General features: G+C 43.2%; 1 long non-coding RNA gene across 7 annotated transcripts in view; it reads right to left on the bottom strand.

Annotated features, from left to right (window-relative positions):
- LOC105484340 (uncharacterized) overlaps positions 1–14,989 on the bottom strand; it is a 79,341-nt gene extending 64,352 nt beyond the window's left edge. For 5 of the 7 annotated variants that reach the window (XR_011610996.1, XR_011610999.1, XR_011610993.1 and 2 more), the window contains exons 1-3: positions 12,622–14,989; positions 7,347–10,047; positions 6,364–6,457 (exon numbers count right to left, since the gene is read on the bottom strand). This is a non-coding gene — a long non-coding RNA (uncharacterized lncRNA). The remainder of the gene's footprint in view (positions 1–6,363; positions 6,458–7,346; positions 10,048–12,621) is intronic. The other 2 variants (XR_011610994.1, XR_011610997.1) reach the window with 2 other exon arrangements.
- Positions 14,990–16,339: the final 1,350 nt, after the last annotated feature.

The raw sequence follows: 16,339 nt of genomic DNA, 5'->3' as shown, positions 1-16,339 counted from the left end.
GTTGAGAACTTTTGAATCTATGTTCATCAGAGATATTGGCCTATAATTTTGTTTTCTTGTCTGGTTTTGGTATTAGGGTAATGTTTGCCTTTGCAAAATGAGTTGGAAAGTGTTCCCTCTTCTTGAATTTTTTCGAAGAGTTTGAGAGTGATTTGTATTAGTTATTTAAATATTTGGTAGAATTCTGTAGTGAAGTCATCAGGTGCTGAACTTTTCTTTGATGGGAGACTTTTTATTACTTGTTCAATATCCTTACTCATTATTGGTCTGTTCAGATTTTGTCTTTCTTCGTGATTCAGTCTGGTAGATTGTATGTTTCAGGAACTTACTCATTTCTTCTAGGTTATCTAATTTTTTGGTATACAATTGTTAATAGTAGTCTCTTATGCTCCTTTGTATTTCTGTGGTATCAGTTGTAATGTCTCCTCTTTTTTTCTGATTTTGAGTCCTCTCTCTTCTTTTTTTTTTTTTTTTTTTTTTTTTTTTTTTTTTTTTGAGACGGAGTCTTGCTCTGTCGCCCAGGCTGGAGTGCAGTGGCGCAATCTCAGCTCACTGCAACCTCCGCCTCCTGAGTTCACGCCATTCTCCTGCCTCAGCCTCCCAAGTAGCTGGGACTATAGGCGCTCGCCACTACACCCGGCTAATTTTTTGTATTCTTCAGTAGAGCCTGGGTTTCACTGTGTTAGCCAGGATGGTCTTGATCTCCTGACCTCATAATCTGCCCACCTCGGCTTCCTAAAATGCTGGGATTACAGGCCTAAGCCACCGCGCCTAGCCCTCTCTTTTCTTCTTAGTCCAGCTAAAAGGTTATCAATTTTGTTTATCATTTCAAAAATCCAAGTCTTAGTTTTGTTCATCTTTTCTTTTGTTTATCTAGTCTTTTTTTATTTATTTCTGCTCTGATTTTCATTATTTTCTTTCTTCTATTAACTCTATTTTTCTGGTTCCTTGATGCTTAAAGTTAGGTTGTTTATGTGAGACTTATTTTAACTTCCTGTTGACATTTTACCACTATAAACTTCTCCCATAGAACTGCTTTTGCTGTATCCTATACAAATTATTACAGCTATTGCTATTTTTAATATTTTCATCTTTTAACCTTTATACTATACTTATAAGTGATTTACAAAGAACTACTACACTATTAGAGTATTCTGAATTTGACTTAGCTTTACCAGTGAGTTTCAGACTTTCAAACGTTTCCATGTTACTATCATCTTTTCATTTCAGCTTAAATATCACCCTTTACCATTTCTTGTAAGATAGGTCTAGTGGGAATGGACTCCATCAGCCTTTGTTTGTCTAGGAAAGCTTTTGTTTCTTCTTCATTTCTGAAGGACAGCTTTGATGGGGGAAGTATTATTGGCTGACAATTTTTTTCTTTCAGCACTTTGAATGTATCATCCCACTCTCTCCTGGCCTGTAAGGTTTCTGCCAAAAGTCTGCTTATAATGTTATAGAGATTACTTTGTATGTAACAAGACTCTTTTCTGTTGCTGATATCAAAATTCTCTTTAATTTTTGATAGTTCAGTTATAATGTGTTGTGAAGTCTTCTTTGAGTTGAACCTATTTGAGATCCTCTGAGTATTGTGTACTGGATATCCACATATCTCCCTAGGTTGAGAAAATTTTCAGCCACTATTTCTTCAAATAAATTTTCTGCAACCTTTTCTCTCTCTTTTCCTTCTGATACTTTCATAACATGAATGTTAGCTCTCTCTTGATGGTACCCCATAAATCTTCTAGGCTTTCTTCTTCCTTTTTTATTCTTTTTTCCCTTTTCCTCCTCTGACTCAACATTTTCAAGTAACCTGTCTTTGATTTCATAGTTTCTTTCTTTTGTTTGACTAAATATGCTGTTAATTCTCTTTACTGCATTTTAAAATTTTATTCCTTATGTTCTGTATCTCTGGAGTTTTGTTTGGTTCTTTTTAAGTGACTCCTATCTCTTTTTGAACTTTTAGTTTAGTTCATGTATTGTTTTCTTGATATCATTTAGTTGTTTATATGAGTTATCTTGTAGCTTTCTGAGCTACAATGGTTAAAACAATTACTTTGAATTCTTTGTCAGGCAATTTGTAGATTACCATTTTGGGCATCAGTTACTGAAATATTATTGTGTTATTTTGGTAGTGTCATGTTTCCTTAATTTTTTATGTTCCTCGAGGTCTTGTATTGCTGTCTGCACACTTGAAAAAATGATTACTTTCTTCAGTCTTTACTGACTGACTTCAGGAAAGAAATGCCTATACCAGTTACCCTGGCTATGGATTCTGAGGCTCTCTCAAAACTTTTTTATGAATGTGCCTGTTTCATACTTCTTGTTCCCTTTTGGCAGGGAATTCTTCAGATTGTATGCCTCTCTCAATCCCACAAAACCAGGTGTTGAAAGCCTCCCATTTGTTTTCCACAGAGTAGCGCCCTGAAACACTCAACTTTGTATGCCTTCTCCTAATCCTGCAGAGTCAAGTCAGCTATCTGCATGGGATGCACTTACCATCCACGGGGATAGGCTTGAGGAGGAGCTGGCCTGGGGAGGGAAGATGAGGTGCACAGAGCATTTGGGATGATGGTGGATTGGGTGTGGAGGGGGTCCATAGATGACGTGTCCCAAACAGCTCATGGACAATCTTCCTGATGGAATTTACGGAGCAGTTAGTAGGGTAGTAGGGTACACAACATCTCTTCCTTTCTCCCAGACTCTCCCAATCTGTCAGCTTTGCTGATCACCTCAGTAATATGGGTGAGGTAATAAAGAGGTGGGCCTCTTTGGCAGCACCTTGCATGACTGGGAGAGCTGGATGGTCACTCACTATGCTCTTACTTTCCCCTATGGGAGAAGTTGGTCTGGGTGGTGGTGTCTCTTGGCACCGAGCCATGCCACCTTAGAGGAGAGGTGATGAGTGTAATGTGAAACTCTTTTTGTATATTTTATGTTTTAGAGACAGGGTCTTGCTCTGTCTCCCAGGCCGGAGTACAGTGGTGTGATCATAGCTCACTGCAACCTAGGACTCCTGGGCTCAAGTGATCCTCCTGCTCTAGCCTTCTGAGTAGCTGGGACTGTAGGCACATGCCACCATTCCTGGCTAAGTTTTTTTGTTTGTTTGTTTTTGTTTTTTAACATTTTTTGTAGAGACAGAGTTTCACTGTGTTGCCCAGGCTGGTCTCAAGCTCCTGAGACCTCAAGTGCTCCTCCCACCTCGGCCTTCCAAAGTGCTGGGATTATAGTCATGAGCCACAGCACCTGGCCAAAACTGTTCTTCTTACTCTTTTCATGCATCTATTCTCAGATTTTTTTCTCCAACAATGTGCTGGAACTTCTCCACTGGACTCCCAGACTCCCACTATTCATGAGTACTTGTCCAAACTGATGCCTCTGCAGAAGAATAACAGTAGAAAGCTTATATTCTGCCAACTTGCTGACATCCCAAAGCTGGTTTATTAAGAATGCCATGCTTTGTATACAATATTGATAATAAAAATAATAATTTGTTTTGAGCACCCTCTGGCCTGATTATATGTTATCTTATTTAACTATGATGTTGGGAATAATAAAATTTGCCATATAGTGTGGATTTTCATAGGCTAGCCTCTGTGCTTTACGTAAATTATTCAATGGAGCTTATCACAAATTTACGTTGTTATCCGCATTTAACAGATGGGGAAATTCAGCACGCTCATATTAAGTGACTGACTCAGCATTTGGACTCAAATCTGTCCAGGACAAGGGCCATACTCTATCCACTAGGTCACTCTGGCTTCCTCACAAGGAAGAAGGTCATGGCCTATGCAGCTTAACCAAGCCCTAACAACCTCTCCCACCGCAACACACATAGGTGCCGCTGGTACATCCACATGCTTTCTGGCCCTATGACAGTCAGGGCTCTGATTAGCTGATACACACACAGAGAGAACACAAATCCCCCAGGAGTGTTTCATTAGACATTCATGTGGTCTGTTAATAGATATTGCTCTAGGCACATTCTATGGTACCAGTTTTTGCCCCTGACTTTTAATTTCCACAAAAACCCTCAGTGATGTATCATGGAAGCGGATCTGGAAAGCCAGACTGACAAGGTTAGGCTGAGAGCTAGTCCTAACTGCTTGTCTTTCTTGGGTTAGGTCAGAGCCTCATGATTCTCAAGCACCCTAGGTCATCTAGCAGAGTTCTAAGTAAAAGGCTGCTTCCCTGGCCCAGCAAATCCTCAGTTTCTTTGTCTGAAAAACAAGATGATTAGACTAGGGAAGTATTTTTCAAACTTGAAAGGTTTTGTTCATAAAAACAACCTAGACTTGGCATTGACATAAACATTTTTTGTTATATAATGCATTTTTCACATCTGTTTGCTTGTCTTTTTTCCCCCTTAGTCTGTTCATGTTGCCATAACGAAAATACCAGAGACTGGGTGGTTTAAACAACAAACTTATTTTCTCACAGTTCTGAAAAAGGCTGGGAAGTCCAAAATCAAGGCACGAGGAGGTCCAGAGCTTGGTGTCTGTTGGGGGGCCACTTCTTGGCTTGTAGAAAGCACTCTACTTTTTACCTTACTCACATCATTTCATTCATTTCTCCTAGCAACCTAAAGGCACAGGTATTGTTCCAATTTTACAATTGAGGACATAGAAAGTAAAAGGCTTAACTAAAGTTAAGCCTAATAAGTGAAATAACTGAGATTTGAACGCAGCTAGATTGAGCCTAAAGTACCAATACCCATAATCACTGCGTAGGCTGCTTCTAATGGAATTTTCCACATCACAGGTGCCCTCATCTCCTGCCCCCATTGCTTTTTTTCATCCAGATTTACCACCATTTCCACCTTTCTTTTGGAGCTTCTTGCTGTGCCTTCACAAGGAAGGGAAGATGGAGAGGAGAAAGAGAGAGATAAATACATTTTATGCATATCCATATTCCCAGCCTATTACACAGTACCTGGCACAGCGGACATTCAGACAATATTTGATGAATAAATGAATATATGTATAAATGAATAAAGGAATGGATGGAAGACTGGATGGATGGATGGATGGATGGATGGATGGAGAGTTGCTGAAGATGTGGGAATAACCCATGATGTGGTGGTAGACGACCTCTTATACCAAAGGACAATGAGAAGTGATAAAGAAATGGAATATGAAGACCTTATTCCATAAAAGCATAGATGTGGCAATGGCATGAAGCCATCAATGAATGTAGCAACATCTCAAACAGACCGCACTTAAAGTTTATTTGTTCAGCCAACACATATTAATAAGCATCCATTATGCATATATGAGTGCATGTTGGCACTGTGCTGGGAGCTCCAGAATCAGAAATGAGTAAGACACAGCTTGTACCCTTAAAAAATTCTTGGTTATGAGGACAGACACGCATATAAACAGAATTTTCACAATATAGTCAGTCTAAAACAGAATGTATCAATCAGTATAGGTCAGTTGATACTACGGTAACAACCCACAACTTTCAGTGTTTTTAATCAACAAAGCTTGTGCTACATGTCCATGGCCTCCACTCATAATTCTCACAATAGGGCTCAGGCTGACATAGCAGCTGTCGCTGGTTGCTGTGGCAGAGGGAAAGGAACCCTAGCACGCTATGCATTAGCTCGTAAGGAGCATATCACTTTCACTCACGTTTGCTTCATCAAAGTCTTGTGGCCATATTTAACTCCGAAAGGGCTGGGAGGAATTTAACTCCAAGGGGGAACACTGGAAGCATCTGGTGATTATTAAACAGATGTATAAACAAACTGCATTTGGAGTACACACAAGGGCATTACTATGAGTAAGCAACCGGGGTCCTGTTCAAAGAGGAGTTGCCATTTGAACTGAGTCATGAAATGCATGCACTATTCACACTGATGCACAGGGTCTAGGAGGTCAATCCACAGGGAGATCAGTCACCTTCATGCTGTCTGGAGGTGCCCCAGGGGTCCCCATCATTGTGCAGTGTGCAGTGACAAAACTTCATCTGCAGTACATGTGGTGGTTTCAGCTTCACTGGAGACATTATGATGATGTTTAAAATTACTGTTTTTTCTTTTTTCTTCTTCTTCTTTTTCTTTTTTTTTTTTAGATGGAGTTTCGCTCTTGTTGACCAGGCTGGAGTGCAATGGCTTGATCTTGGCTCACTGCAACCTCTGCCTCTCAGGTTCAAGTGATTCTCCTACCTCAGCCTCCCAAGTAGCTAGGATTACAGGTGCCTGCCACCACGCCCAGCTAATTTTTTTGTATTTTTAGTAGAGACGGGTTTCACCATGTTGGCCAGGCTGGTCTTGAACTCTTGATGTCAGGTGATGCACCCACCTTAGCCCCACAAAGTGCTGGGATTACAGGTGTGAGCCATCACTAAATGAACACTTACTCTGTGTCCAGGGAGGTTTATTGAGGCAGAACGCTGGGCAGCTCATTCACAAAGGACCACCAGTTTCGACTATGATGTCATGTTCAAACAGTTTCTTTTTTTTTGTTTTGTTTTGTTTTTTTTTTTTTTTTTTTGAGACGGAGTCTTGCTCTGTAGCCCGGGCTGGAGTGCAGTGGCCGGATCTCAGCTCACTGCAAGCTCCGCCTCCCGGGTTTAGGCCATTCTCCTGCCTCAGCCTCCGGAGTAGCTGGGACTACAGGCGCCCGCCACCTCGCCCGGCTAGTTTTTTTTTTTTTTGTATTTTTAGTAGAGACGGGGTTTCACGGTGTTAGCTAGGATGGTCTCGATCTCCTGACCTCGTGATCCGCCCGTCTCGGCCTCCCAAAGTGCTGGGATTACAGGCTTGAGCCACCGCGCCCGGCCGTTCAAACAGTTTCTAAATAAAATCACAAAGATTTCCTGAGAAGATATTCATCATTCACACTTTGTGTCTAATTTCTAGACACAGAATCATGAGGACCCCTGAATTAATATTTTCTAGAATTCCTATAATCTTGCACTATATTTTTGTACTAAAAAAACTGTTTCATGAGGACCCCTGAATTAATATTTTCTAGAATTCCTATAATCTTGCACTATATTTTTGTACTAAAAAAACTGTTAATTCACAAAAATGTATACATAAAGCTCTTCCCCAATTTATGTAATATGTTGCTATTCATTTTCTATCTAAGAACCTTAAAAAATGGGAGGCCTGCATCCCTCTTGGCCTGGGCAAGGCCCCTGTAGGTACCAGGCACTCTGCTTTCTAACTTCCTTGTATCATTTCATAATTTCTCCAGGCAACCTAAAGGACAGCATTATCTCAATTTTAACAAATGAGGAAATGGAGGCTGAAAGGCTTAATTAAGCTTAAGCATAATAATTGGAGGAAGGGAGATTTGAACCCAGGTATAGCTTGATCTTAAAGCTCTGACACTTACAATCACTGTCTAGGCTGCTTCTGATGGAATTTTCCACATTTCAGGGCCACTCACCCTCCTTGTTGCTTTTTTTCACCTGGGTTTATCAACATTCCCACCTTTCTCTTGGAGCTTCTGCTTCCAGTTGCTCCTCCTGACCCAGATGGAGGTGGCAAGCTGGGAGAAGCAAGCCCAGAGCCAGCACTTTGTCAAGCATAAAGTCAGGAAGGAATCCCACTGTTGCACTAGAATCTGATGGCTTCCATAGCAACAGAATCAATCAATCAGTTAATCAACAATAACTTGTTGAGCATCATCCGTAAACTCAGTTCAGTGTTGCAACTGAGGGGCAAGGAAGAGGGAAGAGGGTGGGAGCAGAATTACGAAGATGAAGGAGACACAGGGCAAGCTGTGGGTGTGAGCGTGGGTCTGGCTGGTTTCCTGCACCAAATCTGTGCAGAGAGGCCAGAAGTTGGCTGTGATTCAGAAAGGCAGACAGATACCATTCTGAGCTGCTGCTCAAAGCTCTAAACCCCAGAGCCACTGTTGGTTGATCCACTGCGTTCAGGTACTTTTACAGAAACCCTGGCAGCTCCTGAATGTCAATAGAGGAGGAATTAGGGGCAGCCATATAGTTGCTTGAGCATGGGCTAAAGGTTTTGTTGTGAAACTGCATTTATTTAGAAAGCATACTGACTTTTACTTAAATTTAAAAGTAAACTCAGTTCAGTGTTGCAACTGAGGGGCAAGGAAGAGGGAAGAGGGTGGGAGCACCCATGGGGGAGGTGGGCGGGTCTGATTAGGAGGAATTAAACTACCCCCTTCCTGTTCTTGACCAAAGTATTTCTTAAAGACCTCTTAAGCACATGTTACTTTGCCTTTTCAATGGGGATTTTAAAAGCAGAACAAAGACTGAGGATAATTAAACATACTCTAAGGAATGGTGAAGTTAGCACATTCATAACAAATATAAATTGTAAATATTGAAATCTACCAGCATAACTACAATGCAACTCTGATGGCATCTCCAGTTCCTTCTCACTAGGCAATGGGTAAAGTTCTCAGCAGAGAAGGCTAGGACCTGGTCTTCTGTTGCTCTCACTGGCCCACAGCACTTCTTGGTGGCCCTGTCACTTCCTTTGTTTACAGATGTCATGCTAGTTATGGAGGTAACTCTCTCCCTGTTAGTTTTAAGGGACAGAGCCTTTGCCAACTGTATTTCCAGAGTGCTGGCTACTTCTGCTCCCTGCTGCTGTGCAGATCCCTGCTTAAAGACTGGAAATGAGGAGGCAGGAGAGCCAATTCTCAAGCCCCAACACACATAGGAATCACCTTCAGAGCTTGTGAAGAATTCGTATTTTGGGGCCTAACTGCCAAGATTTACTGAGTAAGAGGAGGGGTCAGGAATCACTCTCCAAACACCCGACAAGATTCTGAAGCCTGCGGGACCACCTCTGGGAAACACTAGTGTGCATGGTGATCGGGAGAATGAATTCTATTAAGGGAAGTCTGTATTTTCACCTCTCATATCTTGTCCTCTCAATTGTAAAATGGGGAGAAGAGCACCTTCCCTTGGGAGGCCAAGTGCCACACCAAGCCCTGCAGCTAGTAAGTGGCAGAATAAGGCTTGTACTTGCTGGCCCTAAAGTTGCATTTAACCTTGATGCCAGAGTGGGTCTAAAAGCTGTGATATGACTCCTCCCCATGTCTCCAGCCACCGTAGGCCAAGTGGGGTGTCGTGTCCATGAGGATGATAAAGAACATATGAGCAGTGCTCGCCACAGAGGATGTCCTCAGAAAATGGGCCATGAATAGATGATCAGACGATAATTACAGTGGCATCACTTGTGGAGTCCCTTCTCTGGACTGGACCCTCCACTAGTGCTTCTGAGTCCTGCCCTGGAAGTGAGCCCCACAACGTGTCCATGTAGTGACCACTCATGTGACAGCTACCAGCTCTCCCCCTCCCTACCTGAGGACAAATTAGGGGACATGACACCCTTCATCTAGCTTCTTTCCCCCTCTACTCTATCTCTCTACCCTGTCTCAGAACTCATCTTCCTCATCTGTAAAGTGGGGATAATTGACCCTCTTTTTCCTGCTATCGGAGTACGAAAACGAGACGATGTCAGTGCTATGGACCAAATGTATGTGTCTCACCAAAATTTATATTTTGAAGCTGTAATCCCCAATGAGATAGTGTTTAGAGGTGGGACCTTTGGGGGATAATTAGATCATGAGGGTAGAGCCCTCATGAATGGGATGAGTGTCTTTTAAGCAGCAGCCAGGGAGTAAGCTAGCTCTCCCTCAGTCATGCGAGGATACTGTGAGAAGGCATCCCTCCGCAAACCAGGAAGTGAGCCCTCACCAAGAACCAAATCAGCCAGCACTTTGATCTTAGACTTCCCAGTCTTCATACTGTGAGGAATACACTTCTGTTATTTAAGTCACCCAGTCTACGGTGTTCATGTTCTAGCAGCCCAAACTGTCTTAGACAACCAATATAAAGTGCCCCCTCCACCATAAAGGATGTTTCTGACCCCTCTGGCTCCCTCCCAACTAAGGATGGTATATTAGTCCGTTTTCCTGCTACTGATAAAGACATACCCAAGACTGAGAAGAAAAGGAGGTTTAATTTTACTTACAGTCCAACATAGCTAGGGAGGTCTCATCATCATGGCAGAGGGCAAAAAGGCACTTCTTACATGGCAGTGGCAAGAGACTATAAGGAAGAAGCAAAAGCAAAAACCCCTGATAAACCCATCGGTTCTCATGAGTCTTACTCACTATCACGAGAACAGCATGGGAAAGACTGCCCCCATGATTCAATTACCTCTGCTGGGTCCCTCTCACAACAAGTGGGAATTCTGGAAGATACAATTCAAATTCAGATTTGGGTAGGGACATAGCCAAACCCTATCAGAGGGCCAACCACATTGGCAGCACTTAGCCCCAGTTCAGGGTGGGCTACACTCATGGGCTGGAGTGCACAGGGCCATCAGGGATGCCCAGCCCTTGAGTCTGGATGGGCAGCCAAGATAGTCCAGTGGGCCACAGCTGGTAGTATCTCATTCCTTTTGTGGATGTATGTGCCCTCTCAGAACATTGTCTTTTCTTGGAACTGGTGAAAGGAGCTAGAAATGTGCGCAGGGCACCAGGCTTCTAGCATGTCCTATAGTGGGGGTGTCCTCAGGGACCCTCATCGTTCCTTTGGTTCCCAAAAGCTCCACTAGATCTTCCTAATAAACAGGTGTTGGCAGATTCTGATTCTCCTGGAACAACTTCCCATTCTCCTAGCTGTCTTCTGCTGGGTCCCCCAGTTCAGTGCACAGGCAGGCAGTATAGCACAGGGCAGGGATTCTCAGATGTTGGTATGTTTCAGAGTCACCAGGAAGGTGTGATAAATGCACATCCCCAGGCCCTGCCCCAGAGGTCCTGACTCAGTGGGTCTGTGGAGAGGCCCAGGAATCTGCCTTTTTAACAAGCATGTCCACATGTTCTGATGCAAGTAGTCCTCCAGCCACAGTTAGCACTGACATGACTTGGGTTTTGGAGTCAGGCTGGCCCAGGATTAGATCCTGGCAGTGTGGTTTGGGCAGGTCACAGAGGCTCCCAGGCTTCTGTTTACTCCTCTAGGGAGGGTGCCAACCTACTAATTATTACGTAGTAAGGGTAAACTAGTTCATTTAGACTGTGTGCTTTAGCAAAACACCTACCGCAGCAGGTGCTTAGTGAAGGAAACTCTTTTCCTAGGGCCAGGAGACTTCCCGCCTGCCCCCTAAGCCTGTGCACTGTCACCTGGGTGCATGTCTCTTCTGATGACATCATGGGGAGTTATCTGAGGGCAGGTTGGTTGCCGGCTTGTTCTGGGGGCTGCAGGAAGAAAGAGGGGACCCCAGGGTGGAGGTGAGCTAAGAAGACATAAAGCTGGCCTAGCCTAGCCTTGGCCCCTGCTGCTCTTCACCAAGAGGCCTCTAACTCTTCCCTGACCCACAGGCCACATGCACTCATCTTGCACACCTGCCTAGAATGCCACCATTGTTTTGGCTTCTTAATCTGGTAAATTAGAAGCCATGTTTCTAGGCTAAACCCAAAGGTAACCACTTCTGCGAAGTTTCCCCTCTGTGCCCCTAAGTAGTATTCCAGTGATGTTTTGTATACCTCTTGAGAGCACTTAACAAGTTGTATTGCATTTCCCTTTTTATCCCCTTACTCCCAGGCCGGAGTTCAGAGTGCCTGTGGCCCTCAAGGGCAGGAACTGGGTCTGATTCATCCCCAGTGTTTGTTACAGTGCTGGCCACAGAGGCAAAGTACAACATGTCTGTTCAATAATTAAGTGAATGGATGCTACCAAGCTGATTCTGCTGCAAGAACCTCAGAGTCCTCACATTCCAAAGAAGAGAATCAGCCTGGCACGGCGGTTAAGAGCACAGGCTTTGGAATCCAAATTCTACTCTTCCCTTAAAAGCTGCTTGCTTTGGTCTGAATTAATCTCTATAAATTTCATTTTCCACATTTGTACAACTGGGGTTGACAGTATCTGTCTCACACAGTGGTTATGGATATCAATTAAGTCCATGTCCAAAAGTATTTGGCACAGTGCCTTACAATTAACAAAATTCCAACACTGTAACTCCTGTCAAATGGCCTGGTCAAGCCATACAGATTTCAGGCAATTTTTATTATTTGTGTGTACTCTCCAAATTCTCCCCTATGAGTGCATACTACTAGTCTAACCAGGAAAATGCACGTACCCGTTGCTAAGTCCTGCGCAATGGAACTGACTCTTATAGACTTGGATTCTGGATTATCACAACCCTAAGTTCAACAGGCTCATTTCAGAGACTGTCATCTGGATGGGCTCCTATTGTAAGGTGACCACTAAAAACATGAAAATAGGCCAGGCACGGTGGCTCATGCCTGTAGTCCCAGCACTTTGGGAGGCTGAGGCTGGTGGATCACCTGATGTCAGGAGTTTGAGACCAGCCTGGCCAACATGGTAAAACCCCGTCTCTACTAAAAATACAAAAATTAGCCTGGTGTGGTGGCGCACGCCTGTAATCTCGGGAGGCTGAGGCGGAAGAATCACTTGAACTTGTGAGGCGGGGGTTGCAGTAAGCCAAGATCACGCCACGGCACTTCAGCCTGGACGACAAGAGTGAAACTCCATCTCATAAATAAATAAATAAATAAATAAATAAATAAATAAATACAAACATGAAAATACGGTAAAAAAATTACTGAGAGTTCTACTGTAAGGCCAACAACAGACTCTAATAAAATAACCAGAACTAACATTAGGCTTCACCTGTGCCAGGCATTGTAGTTGTTGACATCTGTTCCCTCTTTTAACCCTCACAAGAGTCTTCTGAAGTAAGTGATATTATCACTATTTCTTGGTTGAATATTGTGTTGTTAGAAGATCGAGGAACTTCTTTAAGTTGTGCTGCAAAATCGCATCTGCTGGCCTTCGGAGGCTCTTTAAATCCACTGAAAAAGAATTCCTCAAATCAGTGGCACTTGACCAAAATGTTACATGTTGATAGAAAAATATGCTTAAATATGTGTTAGAAAATTATGATGCTCTTTCCCTTCTGAAACAATTCAGTCCTAAAATCATTAAGCAGGTGAGCAAGGCAGCTTGGTGCAGATTATCAGACCTCAGGACAAGCGAGGAGGTGGACACTCTGGTGATAACTGTGACTCTGCTGGGCAGCCCAGACTGGACTTGTGAAAGGCAGCAATGCATGGAGGACCCTCACTCCATAGACAGTCATGTATTGCATAGCGATGACATTTCGGTTGAGGACAGACTGCACATACAACATACCTTATTTTTACTGCACCTTTTCTATGTTTAGAGTTGATAGATACACACATACTTAACGCTGTGTTACAATTGCCTACAGAATTCAGTACAGTAACATGCCGTACAGGTGTGTAGCCCAGGAGCAAGAGGCTGCATCATACGGTTATACTATCTAGGTTATAGGAGCTAGGTTTGGGTAAGTTCTCCATGATATTCACATGACAAAATTGCCTAAAGCAGCATTTCTTAGACTGTATCTATATTGTTAAGTGATGCATGACTATATTTCTATATTATCTGATTTTCTTTTGCAACAAATATATACTCATCAATAGCTTGCATCATCTTTAAAAATTAAAACTAAAACTAATAAATGACAAAAGAGAGAGGAGGAGTAGAAAATGAAAGGAGCCAGTGGTCTGTTTTGGGATTCACTTTCCGCCACCCCAGCCAGGCAGGGCAGGATGAACTGGCAGCCCTGGCCCGGGGACAGGAGCGCTGAAGCAGGCAGAGCGTGTGTCTCTGGCAATGCCCACGTGGGTTTGCGCAATGGGCCTGGGGGCTGGGGTTCCCCGGGTAGCTTCTCCAGCCTCCGCTCCAAATGCTCAGGAGGTTCACACCCACAGGGTCCATCTGGCTGCTGCCCGTGCTGAGTCAAAGATGTTCTTGAGTCATTCCGAAAATGCCCAAGGTACCTTCACAACTCTGCCATCTTTGCTGCCACTCATGCGGGGCCCAGCAACAAAACCTGGGGGTTGCAGATAGGGTGTCTCGCTGCTCTTGGATGAGGTCGGGATTTTTTTTCTTAGCAATGGCCTTTCCAGTATCCTTTCCCAGCTGAATTTGCCTCCATTGGGTTCTGAGCAGCAGCTCAAAATGACGTCCTTTTCACTTAACTATTGTAAATGTTTCTATTCGAGGTAAGAAATAGCTACTATTTGTTGAGCTCCTGTAGAGTGCCAGGTACATTATTCTCATTGAATCCTCACAACAACCCTGAGAGTAGACACTGGTACAGAGAAAACATTTTAAGTGACTCACTGAGTTACCTCTTGGAAGTATTAGAGCTAAGACTCTAAACCAGATTTTCTGATATCAAAACCCAAATTGAGCTTTCTCAATATGCTAAACCGCCTTTCTGTAGTGCTCCAATAGTTTGGGATTTTCTCATTTTTCAAACATGGCTTACAATGTGAATAAAGAAAATGCTGCTAGACTTAAAAAAGATTGAGAGATTGAGTGTTTATTATGTGCCGGCATTATGTTTACTGCCTTTGTTTAATCAACTTCAGCCCTCATCAAAACACATGACTTTCTGTCATAGAGGATGGAACCAAGGCCCAGAGAAGTCAAGAACTCAGGTCTCACACAGGTCACTGGGCAGTCTTAGGCCAGAACTCAGGCAGCTTGTCTTGAGAACCCATTCCCATAATGTCCCTCACCCCAAAACTAAAGGAATATCCTCACTGGATGGTGACGATTTAATGAGCTAATATGCATTGTTTAATGCCTGGCATGTAGGCACTCAACAAATACTAATTTCCTTCCTTCTTGCCATCTGGATTCCCAGGGATCTAGTGTGGGACACGATGAAAGAAGACAACCCCAGAGACACAGACCAATAGATTTTAGAGGTTGTTTAGTTCGAGCCCCTCACTGGGCAAATGGCTCAGAAAGGTGGAATTATAGATGGAAACAAAGCTTTAGGCTTTCTTGGTCTTCCTCTCTTTTGCCACCATCATTCCCAGAAAACTCCATGAGCCCAGAGGCTTGCTGGATTTTTCACCTTAATATGCCCAACACCAGATAGTAGGTGTTTGAAAACCCCTTTATTGAATGAATGAATGAATGAATGAATGAATGAATGAATGAATGAAAATGAATACCAACTTCACTCTGCAACTGAGTTTGAAGTCATGAAGGCTATTTCCTCATGGGAGCTTCCTATCTAGGGAAAAGCCAACAACTCTTGGCTCCCTGCCCTAACCTGATCAATACTCAGGGATGACTCACTGGCTTGAATAGGAGCCCAGCTTCTCAGCTGAGGTACTGCACAAAGACCATCGTTGGGCCAAGTGGGAGATGGATCACCTGGCACAGACTGCAGGCTTGGAGGAAGGCATAGTATAGTGAAGGGGGCACTAGGTTGGGAGCAAATAGGGTATGAATTTTTCTCCACTTAGGCAGTGGGAGTCAATGACTTAGAAAGATCATCTGATGGGAAAACTTTTGGAGGGATTCTACCATGTGCGCTTATTACGTTGCTTTCTCCATGTTTAAAGAATGAGCACCTGCAGTTTGTTCCCAGAAGGGTGAAACACTGCATCACCCACACACTGACTTTCAGCTTCCATCCATCTCCCCTTAGCTTGCTGTGTGTGCTCAGCATGTTGCTAGACTGAGGTTCGGGTGGGGAGGTTGACAGATTATTTGCTCCTACTGTTAGGTTGAATTGGCTAGAATCTCCTTAACTTCTGATGGTTCCTCTTAGTAATTTTCCATCCACTGACCCCTACCCTGCTTCTTGGTTATAAATTTCCACGTTCCCATGCTGTATTCAAAGCTGAGCCCAACCTCTCCCACTGTGAAATCCCATTTCCCACAGTGAAAGTCCTGATACCTATTGTGATGCTCCTTAATAAAGTTTGCTGTCCTGTGCTTTAACAAGTGCATCAAATAATTTTTCTTTAACAAAGACTACTAAGAAGGCACGAAGATGCTTGAATGTAACAGACTTGTAGCCTTTATGAGAACAAGGACAAGCAGCAAAACAAAACAAAAAAAATAAACATCAATAATGACAATTAAGGCAAGATAGTGTGACTGTTGGGGAAGCAGCCCAGTTCTTACTAGTTTATTTCAGATTAAAAAGCTTCAAAGGGAGGAGGTAGTTTTGCATCACTATGAGCAGGTGAGAATATGCATCCAGTTAACCAATTCTGCTTAGAGGGCAACTTAATCTTGCAGAAAGGAGACAGACCTCAAGGGAAGAGAATCCCAGGTCAAAAGAAAGACATTGACAAGGACACAGGGACAGTGAAGAACACTTCATTAGGTGGGAACAGACTTGCATAAAACAGTCTGGTCAGCCTATTCTGTCCAATATGGTAGTCACTAGCTACATGCGACTATTGAGCTGTTTAAATAAGGCCAGTGTGAAATAAGATGTGCTCTAAGTAAAATACACACACTGAAATTTAAAAAT

This window comes from Macaca nemestrina, chromosome 12 (genome assembly GCF_043159975.1).
Source record: "Macaca nemestrina isolate mMacNem1 chromosome 12, mMacNem.hap1, whole genome shotgun sequence".
NCBI lineage: Eukaryota > Metazoa > Chordata > Mammalia > Primates > Cercopithecidae > Macaca > Macaca nemestrina.
Note: the sequence above shows the minus strand (reverse complement) of the source record. Positions and strands in the feature narration are given on the sequence as shown.